We start from the raw sequence: 14966 nt of genomic DNA on the forward strand, positions 1-14966 counted from the left end.
GCACAAACATTAACCCTTTCAGTCCGCCACTAGGGTTATAGCAATATCTTCAAACTCAATGATCAACTGTTCCGCTTTGCTGTACTGCTCATCTGATAAATTCACTTTCATTTCTGTCAGGAGCTTGGTAATTTGTGGATTGAAAGGTTTGGTGGAATTAACGATCGTGATATCATTATTACAGTTTCTGATCAGGTCAAGAGTATTACATATTGCGATGGGGCTGTCTTTCTCTAGATGTCTCTCCTGTAGGCCGAGGTTCATGATTCTGACAGGCACCTTTTGATCTTTTCCGACAAGGACCAATGTTTTTCCTACTGCCATTCCGCTGTTGTCATTTTCAATGCCTTCCACTATCGCCGTCATCGTTGCAGTTTGACCATGCTCTAACTTTCCCCAGATAATTGCTTCAGACTGAGCTGGCAAACTTGTATCTTCTGTTAAAAGGATTCTTCTTATTTGACCATTCTCTTCATCTTCATCCCCGAGCAAGGGAATCTCAACATCACCACATTTCAAAGTACCACCTCCGATGTTCAGAGAGAATTCACATTTCTGCATAAAATCGAGCCCAATAATACAGTCATCCGTAATGTTAGCGATCAGAAATTCATGTATAAATGACTGATGCCCGAGCTCAAAGTTTATATTTGTCAGTCCATGTATAGGCATCATCTCTCCACTGGCCGTCTTCAAGGAGTAAGAGTTCACTCTCTTGATTTCGTTCTTTTTGACAATGTCTGGACGAATGACTGAACGTGAGGCACCAGTATCTAGAAGAAAACGGTAATTTCGAGATCCAATTCTACCATTGATGTACAGACTTTTATTCTTCCCTAACACAGCGACTGGAATTATAGTTGCAGGGGCTGTCATGTTCTTGATCGCCGATTTTTGCCCCATAAAACCGGCGAAAGTTAGTTTCCCTGGTAGACATGAGCACCTGACCTTGCATCTGTCTCCGGTCTGTGCTGATACTCTGTTTGTCGGGGAAATCTTCTCGTGCAGTTCCTTTGTAGATGGCCAGGTTCTCCACAATTCCAACAACGTACACTGGTTCTATTCTGTCCTTCTTGCTTCTTATTTGGTCTGCGTTCTTCTAGCACTTCAGTTACCCTTCTGAGAAGTTGTGTAAGATCTTCTTCTTGGACTTCCAGCATACGCCCATGATGGATATTCTTAGAGGCGTCTTTGGCGGCTTCATAGGAGAGGGCGTAGACCAGAGCTTCGCTGGATTTGCGCTTACCACTGATTCTTATTGCCTTCTTCAGTTCTGGATCTCGAATAGCATCAATGAATGCATCAGTGATAATGACGTCCAGAAAGTCTTGTGCTGCTGTTGGATATGCCAAATGAGCAAGACGTTCTATGTCCGCCTCTAGCTCTTGCAAGGTTTCACCGGAGCGTTGTTGTCGGGTTTTCAACTGAACTCTATAAACTTCTTGTAAATGTTCGTCTCCGTAACAATGGCAGCGTAATCTTGTTGATTTGTTATTGACTGAAGCAGTTCTGCTGCCTTCCCTCTTAAAGCTAACACCAGAGCAGTCGCTTTCTCTTCTTCAGTGTTCCAGTTATTAACCTTGGCCGCTGCCTCAAACTGTCTTTTGTAAACAGTCCATGAGATGGATCCATCAAACACAGGCGGCTTTATCTTCCCAGAGATTTCGGGCACTAATGTTTTTGTTCTAGTACCCCGTTCCTTACTCAGTTGTTCTTGGACATGAGTCCTTATCTCTTCCATTTCTTTTTCCACAGTGTTGACTCTCTGGTCAATCTTCTCGTTCATAGAGCTCATCTGTTCATTTACTTTTTCATTCATGGCGTTTATTTTCTTGAAGCTCTCCTTCATTAAGTCCATCTGGCCCTGCATGTTACACAGGATCTCTGTCATATCTGGGTTTAATTCAAATATGTATTCATCTGGATCTTGATCTTCCTCAATAAGGGCCTGTCTTAGGCATTCTGTTAGTGTTTCTTTGTTACCATTGAGCTGCAGACCTCTCTCACGAAGTTCTTGCCTTAATTCTTTGACCAACAGCTGGTTAAGTAGTTTCCTCGAAGACATTTCAGCCAGAAAACATCCCACTTCTGACACCAATTGTTACGTATTTCTGATTTTCTGGCTAAATGTACTAGGCACACAAATAAAAGAAACACTGCAAAGAACTTGACGACTCAACTTTCAGCTTTATATAACTTTATTGAATTATAACTATAACAATTCGTCACTGTAACATGGGGCTCAAGTCCACTCTCTTCTACTGTCTCGCACAGTAGAGAACAGTATCGACGACTGTACTGACCCTTTTCACATGAACTCTCTGGTTTATAAAGAGTCCCTAATCGCTTGTCTATTGTTGCAAAAACACTGCTAGTACCCTCTGGAACAACATGGGAGGAAACATCACATCCTGTTGTTGTTTATACATGTCGATTCCAGAGGATGCCTGCTGCAGTGTCATCTCGCCGAGGTCACACGTAGTGACCTCTAACTGTCACTGTTCATTTGTCACAATGCCCCCCTTCGTAAATCTGTTCGTCCTCTGGAACAACACGTGAGGCACGTCCCATCCTGACTTTGTTTACATGCATAGATTCCAGATAACACTCGGTGCTGTGTCATCTCGCCGGGGTCACACATAGTGACCTCTACCTGTCACTGTTCATTCGTAACAATATAAACATCTTTCAAAGGTCTGTGGATGGACAGAACAATAGTGTCTGTTGGGTCTCAGTAAATAGAAATATTTGTCAAACTGACTGTAAGTAAACCTTTTGCCACACTGACATTCTCACATGATGGCCACAAACTTACATACAAATCTAGACTCACACCACACACAGATACACATCATGTTGTTATAATGTTAAACGTCAAGATAAACTAACTGAATGAACGTTTGTTGAATACAAAAAAAGATAAAAAGACAAATAACAACTTCATATTGAGAGGATAATGAAACTTGTATTGATTGATTTTACAGCTCTGAAAATGGATCATTGAGAATCGCTGCACACAGCAAGCACTTGAAAGAGAACAAACAATTATCTCAGCACAGAGAGGTAGACAGGCGTCTCACCAATTGGATTTCATGCTCAACAAAAACGAAGAGACGAACAGATAATATATAGGTCATGCTTCTGAAATCATTGGCTTTTTCCAAAATGATTGGCTTCCTTTTTGCTAGCCAAAGGTCAAAATAGATTATGGCTTTTTTTTTGTATTTACATATCTTCAAACCTATATTTAGTGTGTATTTTATATAGTAAGTCCATTGTTTATACAAATACAAACATCTGTATTTAGAATTTGAGGTCGGATTTTTCTGATATTTTAAGATAAATTGACTGCGCATGTTTCTATTGGAGGTTTTCATTCATGGCAGGTAAAACTATAAATAGCCACTATTTTGGTGTATTCGGTGTACAAAAATAAAGGACGTATTGATACGTGATGTCTTTTTACAAGATTGACCACAATTTGTCTGCATTTGTTAGCACTGCAGAGTCATATTGTTTCATCTCTTAAACTGAAAATAATTTCACTGAAGAAACATTGGCTTATAGTTTGTGACTTAAAACTTAGTTTAAAACAACGGAAAGGGGGGGGGGGTAACCAACAAGCGATAATATAGGAAATTTGATAAGAAGTTAGTCTGTCGCGCAATGAGATATTTGAAAAGATTTTAAAAAATTAGCTAAATTCTTTCTATTTTTTACTTTTGTTGGCAGCAGTGAATTTCAATTTAGCGTCCTTGACATTGATTATTTTGTGATGAAAATCTCCAATTTCCTCAGTATTTTTAAAAAATTGTCTTGTCAAATTTTGTTCTTGATACTGGTCTATATTTTAACTTGAATATTGTTAGATGAATGTCTCAGTCTGAAAGCAGATGAAATAGTAACTGAAGGATCTGAAATAATTATTTAAAAATGTAGGCCCTATATGTAACGAAGTTGTTGATTGGTTAGACCTGCGCAGTGATTATGTGACAGATGCCATATTTATGTATTCAGATTAAACTCTTTATGTATTTCTGGTTATTGATTTTTTTGTTTAAAGTTCAACTTAATTTGAATACTTTGGTCTACAGTTGTATTAAGCGTATTATTAAGGAGTTATATAATAAATACATTGATATGTTAGAGGTTATCCAAGTGAAAAGAACTAAGACAGTAAAACTATAATCATGTTTTGTGTGTGTGTGTACGTTTTATTGGCAAATGAACTATACACTCATCTTTTTTTTACACTATACACACATCACTCAGCGTACACATCACATGTTCCGTATAAGACTGGCCACGCGATTATGACATTAAGGTCTACTTTAAAAACATATTAATAAACTTTATAAAGTGTTCTAGTCAGATGCATTCATAACGAATGTCCACTTTGTCTAATTGTCCACCCTGTCTAATTGTCCACCCTGTCTAATTGTCCACCCTGTCTAATTGTCCACCCTGTCTAATTCAAATAAATCTAAAAAGTTCTTTTTCGAAAGTTATATGAAAATAATGATCTACCTGGTTTTAACATGTCACCATTCGGCAGGTAGATGTGATCACAAACAAATGTATTATTAACCACATGAATAGCATACTGAAATAGTCCAGTTGTAACTTCATATCAAATAACAAGTTTGCTGTATGGTTGATAGAGTTTCAAAGTGTTGTAGTTTTATATATGTATTTACACTCAGAGATACAGATCTACCAATAAATTTAAAACACATTTTTTCTATATATGTTTTACTTAGAATAGTTTTTACTCACACCAATCGAAACAGTGCAAGGATCTCTGTCTACCTATTTTTAATAACAAATTAATGTTTTTATTTTTGTAAAAGATCGATTTGTTATCTCAATAAACTTTCAGAAATATTTAATCCCATCTAACGTCCTAAATAAGAGATTATCTTATATTAAGATCTAGAATGAAGAGAAAATATAATACAATTCAATGTGTTCCTATCAGAACTGATGTGATCTTCGGAAAGACCCAACACAATATATTTGAAGGTGTAGATAGACTCTAATCCCTAGATTTGTATCAGTTTATTTATCAGATAGACTCTAATCCCTAGGTTTGTATCAGTTTATTTATCAGATAGAAATGATTAGCCTTATGCTTGATGGGAGACTATTTTTTTGCTTGGAAGTGTGATTATAAAAACAGTTGAACCAAGGAAGATAACCATCAATGGAATTATGTTTCAAGGGACATAATTATGGTATTATTATGATTTATAAACCAATGATCCAACAAATAAAACTTAAAGATGCCATGAGGAGAGCACGAGAGCGTGGCTACGTAACAAAAAAATAATGGAACTATTAATCACTGAGCTCTGAGAGTGCAGAAGAGGTACGGACTACATAGGTGAGGATTATCTCTTCGATTTTATAACATATGTTTCACTTGCAATGTTGTTTTCCCATTTTGTTATTTCGATGAAAAGGTTATAAGCCTAGGATTTTTTAAATTACTTTAATTACAAAATTATAATACTAATAACGTGGTTTTCCATAAGGAAAGTTGGAAATTTTTTTTGTTTTATGAAATGTGAGCATTACACATACCGGTAGCAAAAAAATATGAGAACTCTAGCAAATGAAATCTACATTCTCACCAGTTCCACTCAAAGATTACAAGTGAAATTTTGATTTCAGATAGTTCCTTTGTATTGAATAACTCCGAGAACAAAGTGGTTCTTGTGTTGTTGTTTCTTGTGGTGTGTGTCTTGCATCTTCATTATGATGATAAAATGTAAAATGGGCCTAATGGGTGTTTCATTATCTTTAAAATCTTTTTAGCTTTCTGTGAATGTATTTCTGAAATAGTTGCCCAAAATGAGTTTGTTTCTGCCTTGTATTAAGTTTCAAATCTTCAATATAATATGTCAAGATATATTCAATGACATTATTTAGCAGACACTGACATGATGCACTATTCCATCTCCCCGGGATGTTATTGTGACAAACCAATTCGTCAAGTGAGCTCATGAACAGCTTCCTGCCAATCCTTGGGGTCGAAAATGTAACGTTTGAATTATCATCTACAAGGAATAGGAATTCCTGTCACTTCATCACAGGCTACTTCATCACAGGTCACTTCATCCCCTTATCATTTCATCCCCAAATAAATGAATTGTTATAAATCATTGTGTGATGAGGAAATACTTTGACTTAAAGCATCTATAGAATAAATTGAAATATGCATAAATTGTTTGTTGATATTTTTAAGCCCCTCTGCTTATACAAATGTAGCGCATAGAGGAGATCTACAACAAACAAAGAGAACTAACAAACATTAGGCTGTACAAATATGATGGGCTAAGGGTTCGAGAGTTTCTTGCTTGATGATGACGAAATTACCTTTGCGTAGAGATCTAACAATATAAACAGTAACATTCGAAATATATTGAGAAGCTAGATGTGTTTTTAAATAGCTCTCTTTGTCTGTCTGGTAAAAAGTTTGAGCATGTTCTTTCTCCGACACCAATGTCAGATCAAGCTGAAATTTCGCACAATTATTTCTTTTACCAGACAACATAAAAAACAATAACAAAAAAACAATTAGTTAATTAACTAATTGTAATTAATTATTTTGTTAGGTCCCTCGACCAAGGGAAAGAAACAGAACTTGACTGAAGTGGTGATATAAGCTTAATTTGTCCTTTTATAGGTCGCCGGTTTAAAGTAACTTTGAAACAAACAATAGATATCTATACAATCTTCTATTTTCATGCACACCTCAGTAGCAGAGTGGTTAGAATGTCGGCTTGAGGAGGTTAGTTTTATGAGTTCAAATTAAGGCCATTTTTTTTTTAATTTGATAAATGCTTTAAAAAAAAAACGATTACAAAAATGTACCCAGATCTTCCTTTCTTCTCACCCCCTTCCCTATTTTCTCAACAGGTCCCGACAAGTGATAGGAGCATAGCGTAGTGAGAAAGTGATAGGAGCATAGCGTAGTGAGAAAGTGATAGGAGCATAGCGTAGTGAGAAAGTGATAGGAGCATAGCGTATTGAGAAAGTGATAGGAGCATAGCGTAGTGAGAAAGTGATAGGAGCATAGCGTAGTGAGAAAGTGATAGGAGCATAGCGTAGTGAGAAAGTGATAGGAGCATAGCGTAGTGAGAAAGGGATAGGAGCATAGCGTAGTGAGAAAGTGATAGGAGCATAGCGTAGTGAGAAAGTGATAGGAGCATAGCGTAGTGAGAAAGTGATAGGAGCATAGCATAGTGAGAAAGTGATAGGAGCATAGCGTAGTGAGAAAGTGATAGGAGCATAGCGTAGTGAGAAAGTGATAGGAGCATAGCGTAGTGAGAAAGCTAAAATCATGAACGAGCGCTAAACAAAAACAATTGGTACAAATATTTCTCAGCACAAATTTATTGTTGTTAGTCTAGATCTACTACAAACTTAATTACATGACTGATCCAAACTAATTGATACAACTGTACTTCTTAAACGCTTTTTTTTAAAGGTATTTTGAAAATGATTTTCTCCTCCCATTAGCAAATAACTATATTACACCGGCGAAAAATGTTTGCATTTTTTTCGCTCATTTTTCTGCTGGCATAATCTATGACTATGTATTTGTATTGCTTCGTTCATTCATTTCTCATAGTCGCCATAAGTCATAGGTCCATATAAACATAAATGATCTGGATAAATAGAGACCAAATACTTCTTTCTTAAAGACCAAATAACGCTTTCTTAATAACCTAATACTTTTTTCTAAATAACCTTCCACAAGAAAAATCTTATCAAACAAAAACATCTACTCTTAGTTTTTCTTACTAAAATTTCTTGTCATAATTGAAGACATTTGATCAATAAATCATCTACATAGAAGCAAACAGAAGCAGCTGGAATAATTTGTCCGGCCGTTGGCCTAACCTTTAACCAGACTTTTGAATATAACTTTCTTTGATACAGACACAATGAAAATTCAATAAATCTTTCAAACTATTAAAAATTGTAACATTTCCACTATGCCTATGCTGTTCTATGCTTTGTTATTTAGTGCTAGTTTCGCCAGTGTTCTCGCTATTCTGTTTTATGCAATGTTTTCAAGGAAACAGAACTCTGTGGTGAAACAATGAACAAGCTGCTACATCATTTCGATTGGCTGCAATGCACACTTCAGGAAACGTTTATTAGAATAAAATACTGTAGGAAGTCGTTTATCCGAACGTCAGTTATCCGGAAGATCAAATATTTGATTGAATTTCCATTTGATTGGATCAATGAAAATTACCTTATCTTATATGAATTTTCTTTTAAATTGTCGGTGACATGGACAATTTAAAATATTCTGCACTTGAAAAGCTACTGTACATTCTTTTAAGATAGTAGAAACATAGTTACTTTAATTGTACATATATTTTACACTACTAGGCCTATTTTTCACACTACACCAAAGTAGATAAAAAAAAGACTGACTAACTACAAAAAGAACTACATGACATACAATTATGTTTATTTTTTAAAAAATAATTAATTATTAACAAATACAAAAAAAGAAAGTAACTCACTCATTGTGATCAGCATTCAAAGCCAGGGGGAACAACTGTCTGTGCACAGCCTGGATATCGCTCACAGACCCAAACACACAAAGGCAAGTCACAACGTTGATACAATTAACACAGAGTTATCCTTCTTTGATGTTAATAAAGAAATTGAAGATGCGAATGAGAAGAAAAACATTTCAATAATTAGTTTGTCGTCAAGAACTAAATATTTTAAAATGATTTTATTTTCAAATGAGAACAAAAAATTAATTGAAATGTTTTTATTTAACGTCTTTGAAACTTTGTAACTGTAAAATTGCGATTAATTTAGTATTTATGCTTAGGGTTAGGGTTTACTGGGCGTTAGGGGAACAATCGCCCCCCCCCCCTTTTCCAAAGTTTTGGATCCGCTAGTGCATAAGCCTAGATCTTTCCAATCGAAACCGATAGGCTGACTCTCCTCTGCATCGCTTGAACCTGCATCTTCCGTGACCGTGTTCGTGATTTTTTCTGCCAACTAGCCGATTCCTTGACCAGTTCTTTTATGGTTCCTTGACCAGTTCTTTTATGGCCATCCGCTTTTCGTTTGTCTTTTTGGATGCTCCAGACTTAATTTAATGTCTTGACATTTTCCCCCTAAGGTCTTCTAATATTGGTAGTCTAACAAGTCAATCTAAACTTTCGTTAGTAAATCTCGAGGCATGGTAAACACCTAGAGCTAGTCAAGCAGACAGAGCAATAGAGGTTTGCTTTGTTTGAGATTTGATCCGAGTTCCGCTGTTTTTAAAAACAACTTGCTAGTTCTATGCCAGACCCCACCAATCGGAGGCCCTATCTGATAGCTTGCCTGTGCCTAAGCCCGGCCTTGACAATGAATAAGATATGTGTAGGTTATAACACTCATACAATTATGTATGCACTCAATTATAAAACAATCTTTTCCATACATAGTCAACACGATTTTCTAAAATATTTTTATATGAATCCGAATAGGGAAAAAAATAGGAAGAAGATATCTATTTAAAAACAACAACCAATACCTAATGTTACAGACTAAGCTACGCCTGCCACCAAATAGTCCAACCCACTAAACCCCATTTCATGACATCACCTTATAACATTCAAACTTTCCCCTCTTTGTATGCTGTGTTCGTTGGTCTAGAATTACCCTCTGGTGTAATGGAGTCTTATGTCACAATCGATTTTACCTTAACATGCGTCTAATTTATATCTGAATAAGAAAAGGTACTTGTTTTATTTTACATTAAGTCAATGGAAGATTTGTTCTAGAATTTTTTAAAAACTTTAGTCAATGAAAGATTATTGTAGATTGTTTTTTTTAAAGTTAAGTCAATGAACGATTGTTCTAGAATTTTTAAAGTTATTGCCTTTCGAGAAATTAATAATACGTAATTGACTGATTGGATTTATCACGTGATGAAATTCAAATATCTAGTTTTATTTGAAGAATGAATCATTTGGAAATTATCTTAAATCTAGATTAAGTTAGAATATATTACATAAGCGAGTCTCAACCTTTGATTCGCGGACTTGTGGCCTCACTTCTTAGATGCTTATCAAATGATACCGTTTTCATGTCTAAACGAAAGCACACAAAACTAAATTGAGAACCACTGCAGAACAATTTGTAAGGGGCCAGACTTTGATTGGGAAAATTGGAAAATAGAGAGGTCATTTCCCTGCCAGTGTTATCGGCGTTCAGGACGTGGGCCAGCCAGTCAGTGACGGCAAAAAGGTTTTTAATAAGAATGTCATGTACACCAGAAAGGGAGGGGCAGGGCACTTTGATTTATAATCGGGAAATAAATTATTGCAAGTAAAATAATAATGTTGAAAAAAGACCAGAAAATAGTTCACTCTCCATGTTTTGTTTCCTGAAGAAGAAAATTACATCAAAGGACGAACAATTACCTCCTCCTTTTAAATCTGTACCACGCTTATGTCCCTTTGTGAGTGGCAAAACATTTTTGTCTAGACTCCCTTCTTTACTGAAAGCTGATGTACTTGATAGAAGTTTGGTAGGTGATAAGGAAGTAACTACAACCTGATTTCTTACACGTTGTGACATTAAATCCTGGCCTACCATTGCTTCGGTATATGTATTATTGATCTGCTAGTGGCTTATAGATAGGCGTGGTGGCTGGTAAAGCGCTTGGCTTCCGAACCGAGGAGTTCCGGGTTCGAATCTTGGTGAACACTGGGACTTTAAATTACTGGATTTTTAGGACGCCTTTGAGTCCACCCAACTTTAATGGGTACCTGACATAAGTTGGGGGAAGTCAAGGCGATTGGTCGTTGTACTGGCCACAAGACACCCTCGTTAACCCTCTGACATAGAAACAGATGAGCTTTACATCCTCTGGCATCTAGATCGGTTTCGCAAAGTCTGAAAGTGATCCTTTTCTTTTTAAACTTTCAATGGCTTACTGTAACAACTATCAAGTGTATACCCAGCCTGTTAAATTAGTTACTTTGTCCCCACACAAAAAGGAACAAAGAAAAGCGTGAAGGCTAAAGGCTATTTTTTTAAAAATCGCTTTAGTATAGCACCACTTGAGATCAATTTTTTTTCTCAGTTTAACGTCTTAGAGTCAGTCGAACACAGTAAAAGTTCATCGAACGCTTTCTGAAAGGTTTGGCAACATTTAGCCCAGGACTGAAGGAAACAAACACCCGCAGCGCCCCAGATTGGGTAATCGTCAATTGATAAAGGAAGTGGGTGCTAAATGTACACGGAATTCCTCTTACTGCACGAGAGTTTCTTGGACTGCAGTTGAAATTCAAAAAGGATGGGGAAGTGGGGTGGACAAGGTTCTATTGTAAACTAAAGCCAGAGAAATGAGTGGAGATGGGGGGCTGTCGAAGCCCTAGTGGAGTTTCTAATGGCTTCAGTTATATTATACGGCGAGAGTTATGCAAATGAGACATTTTGTTTTGTTTGGGATGTGTTCTAGTAGATATGGTCCACTAAGTGTGTAGCTCTAGTACAATGTATTTAGCAAGCCTGAGATGGACATGGGGTACGTGGTGTGTCTACACCCCTCTCTCCCTATATATGCACCTAAATATGTTTCTGCACATTAATCTCCCTATAGGATTAGTTGAACTCAGAATTTGTTGCGTCAGCAGTAACAAGTAACAGAGTGATGGACAGACCGAACACTAGTAATGGTAGTAATGGTTTTAAAAATGTGCATTCAGGGAGTCTTAAGTTGCACCAGTCCTTTTCTACCTGAACATTAGTACAGACCACCGACACACTCCCCAAATACACAGTGAGACATGGACTTCAGCTATAAGATACACAGTGAGACATGGACTTCAGCTATCAAGTCACAGGGAGTCTCATCTTAAGTTGCACCAGTCCTTTTCTACCTGATCATTAGTACACACCACCGACACACTTCCCAATGTCGCTACAGGTCCACAATACAGTTCACTGGTAGCACGAAGGTAGGCTCTTAGTCCAAGACAGCTCAGACTCCCATAACCTGCAGATCACATCAGCCGGATCTAAACCAGTTGTTCCTCCTGTATCAACATGTCGTCTATTTGTCGTGTTGAACAGTGTGGTGGTGCGCACCAGGGTTGTACCAGTAGAAACAAAGTTCCTAAAAGTAGGCTTAAAGAATATGTGCACCGCATTAAGACGACATACAATTACAAAATAGTTTGGTAGCAAGAACTCAGTTTATAAAACAATAAGAATCATGAAATTCAAGTGAAAAAAACTTCAGACGTCACTTGCCTATCTAAACAATTATCATCATATTCCTGAGATACAGCCCATCTGGACGGAATAGGTACAGAAACTGCATCAGTGGCTCAGTGCCATGTGGTACAAATATAGATATAGAAACCATAAACTGCTTTTTCTTTTCTTTTAGTGAATGTTTCATTTCACGAGCTAAGTCTAAGGGAAAGTTATTTCATTTCCAGCTCGTGTCATCACCTGAAACAATTTTCAACCTCAAATTAAAATTGATTTTTCCTTCCAAAAACGTCTTTTTTTTTCTTAAAAAAACAAAACAAAACATTGTTTAAAGAGAACTCTTCATTTTCTAAAAAAAAATATTTTTTCTTATTATCGTGTTGTCAAGTTCAATTCAAAGCTAGAGACCAGACCCGAACACTTGTTTGGAGGAGACCAGACCTGAACACTTGTTTGGAGGAGACCAGACCCGAACACTTGTTTGGAGGAGACCAGATCTGAACACTTGTTTGGAAGAGACCAGACCTGAACACTTGTTTGGAAGAGACCAGACCCGAACACTTGTTTGGAGGAGACCAGACCTGAACACTTGTTTGGAGGAGACCAGACCTGAACACTTGTTTGGAAGAGACCAGACCCGAACACTTGTTTGGAGGAGACCAGACCTGATCACTTGTTTGGAGGAGACCAGACCCGAACAATTGTTTGGAGGAGACCAGACCTGATCACTTGTTTGGAGGAAACCAACCCGAACACTTGTTTGGAGGAGACCAGACACGAACACTTGTTTTGAGGAGACCAGACACGAACACTTGTTTGGAGGAGACCAGACACGATCACTTGTTTGGAGGAGACCAGACCTGAACACTTGTTTGGAGGAGACCAGACCCGAACACTTGTTTGGAGGAGACCAGACACGAACACTTGTTTGGAGGAGACCAGACACGAACACTTGTTTGGAGGAGACCAGACCCGAACACTTGTTTGGAGGAGACCAGACACAATCACTTGTTTGAAGGAGACCAGACACGATCACTTGTTTGGAGGAGACCAGACCCGAACACTTGTTTGGAGGAGACCAGACCCGAACACTTGTTTGGAGGAGACCAGACCTGAACACTTGTTTGGAAGAGACCAGACCTAAACATTTGTTTGGAAGAGACCAGACCCGAACACTTGTTTGGAGGAGACCAGACCTGAACACTTGTTTGGAGGAGACCAGACCTGAACACTTGTTTGGAAGAGACCAGACCCGAACACTTGTTTGGAGGAGACCAGACCTGATCACTTGTTTGGAGGAGACCAGACCCGAACACTTGTTTGGAGGAGACCAGACCTGAACACTTGTTTGGAGGAAACCAACCCGAACACTTGTTTGGAGGAGACCAGACACGAACACTTGTTTGGAGGAGACCAGACACGAACACTTGTTTGGAGGAGACCAGACACGATCACTTGTTTGGAGGAGACCAGACCTGAACACTTGTTTGGAGGAGACCAGACCCGAACACTTGTTTGGAGGAGACCAGAAACGAACACTTGTTTGGAGGAGACCAGAAACGAACACTTGTTTTGAGGAGACCAGACACGAACACTTGTTTGGAGGAGACCAGACCCGAACACTTGTTTGGAGGAGACCAGACACAATCACTTGTTTGGAGGAGACCAGACACGATCACTTGTTTGGAGGAGACCAGACCCGAACACTTGTTTGGAGGAGACCAGACACGATCACTTGTTTGGAGGAGACCAGACCCGAACACTTGTTTGGAGGAGACCAGACATGATCACTTGTTTGGAGGAGACCAGACCTGAACACTTGTTTGGAGGAGACCAGACCTGAACACTTGTTTGGAGGAGACCAGACACGATCACTTGTTTGGAGGAGACCAGACCCGAACACTTGTTTGGAGGAGACCAGACCTGAACACTTGTTTGGAGGAGACCAGACACGATCACTTGTTTGGAGGAGACCAGACCCGAACACTTGTTTGGAGGAGACCAGACCTGAACACTTGTTTGGAAGAGACCAGACCTGAACACTTGTTTGGAAGAGACCAGACCCGAACACTTGTTTGGAGGAGACCAGACCTGAACACTTGTTTGGAGGAGACCTGAGATGAACTCCTATTGAAAAATCAGAGCAGGAAGGACTAGTCCTCCCGTAGTGCTCTGGCAAGAAACTTAGCCGTCCGGCGTAGTGCCTCATAGCTACCATACAAGTCGAGTGACTGCACAGGCAAGTCCCCCCTTAGCTCGCGGAGCTGGGGACACTCGTACAAGACATGCGACACTGTTTCGACGCTCTCTCCACAGTGACGGCATCGGGAGTCAAAGTTAGTGCGGAACCGGGCAAAGTATGCCCCAATAGGACAGTGTTCCGTCCTGCACTGCGCAACTATTGACTGCTCTGACCTCCTCAGTCGCCACCATGGATCGTCGCGATCTGGGTGACGCATGCGCTGCCAGACACCACGTGCTCTGTCGGATTCCTCCCAGGACTTTAACCACTTCTCATGAATGAGTGCTCGGATTTGTGCCGTTGCTTGTAAGTACGTGCTTGGTGCTTCGAGGTGTGTGGCTGCCATTGCACCCTCCCTTGCGAGGGCGTCTGCCGTTTCATTGCCCTTCACGCCGCAATGTGAAGGCGCCCACTGCATATAAACGACAGCTCCAATAGCTCGGCGGATGTTATCTGCGGCGCCGATTGC

General features: G+C 38.9%; 1 protein-coding gene across 1 annotated transcript in view; it reads right to left on the minus strand.

The window, feature by feature from the left end:
• The window catches only part of LOC106053339 (neuronal acetylcholine receptor subunit alpha-10-like), a 66088-nt gene extending 54005 nt beyond the window's left edge, over window positions 1-12083 (minus strand). The window contains exons 1-2 of the mRNA XM_056029904.1: window positions 11919-12083; window positions 8547-8670 (exon numbers count right to left, since the gene is read on the minus strand). The gene's annotated coding sequence lies outside the window, so the exon portion shown is untranslated. The remainder of the gene's footprint in view (window positions 1-8546; window positions 8671-11918) is intronic.
• Between the last annotated feature and the right edge of the window lie 2883 nt (window positions 12084-14966).

Source organism: Biomphalaria glabrata, chromosome 1, assembly GCF_947242115.1.
Source record: "Biomphalaria glabrata chromosome 1, xgBioGlab47.1, whole genome shotgun sequence".
NCBI lineage: Eukaryota > Metazoa > Mollusca > Gastropoda > Planorbidae > Biomphalaria > Biomphalaria glabrata.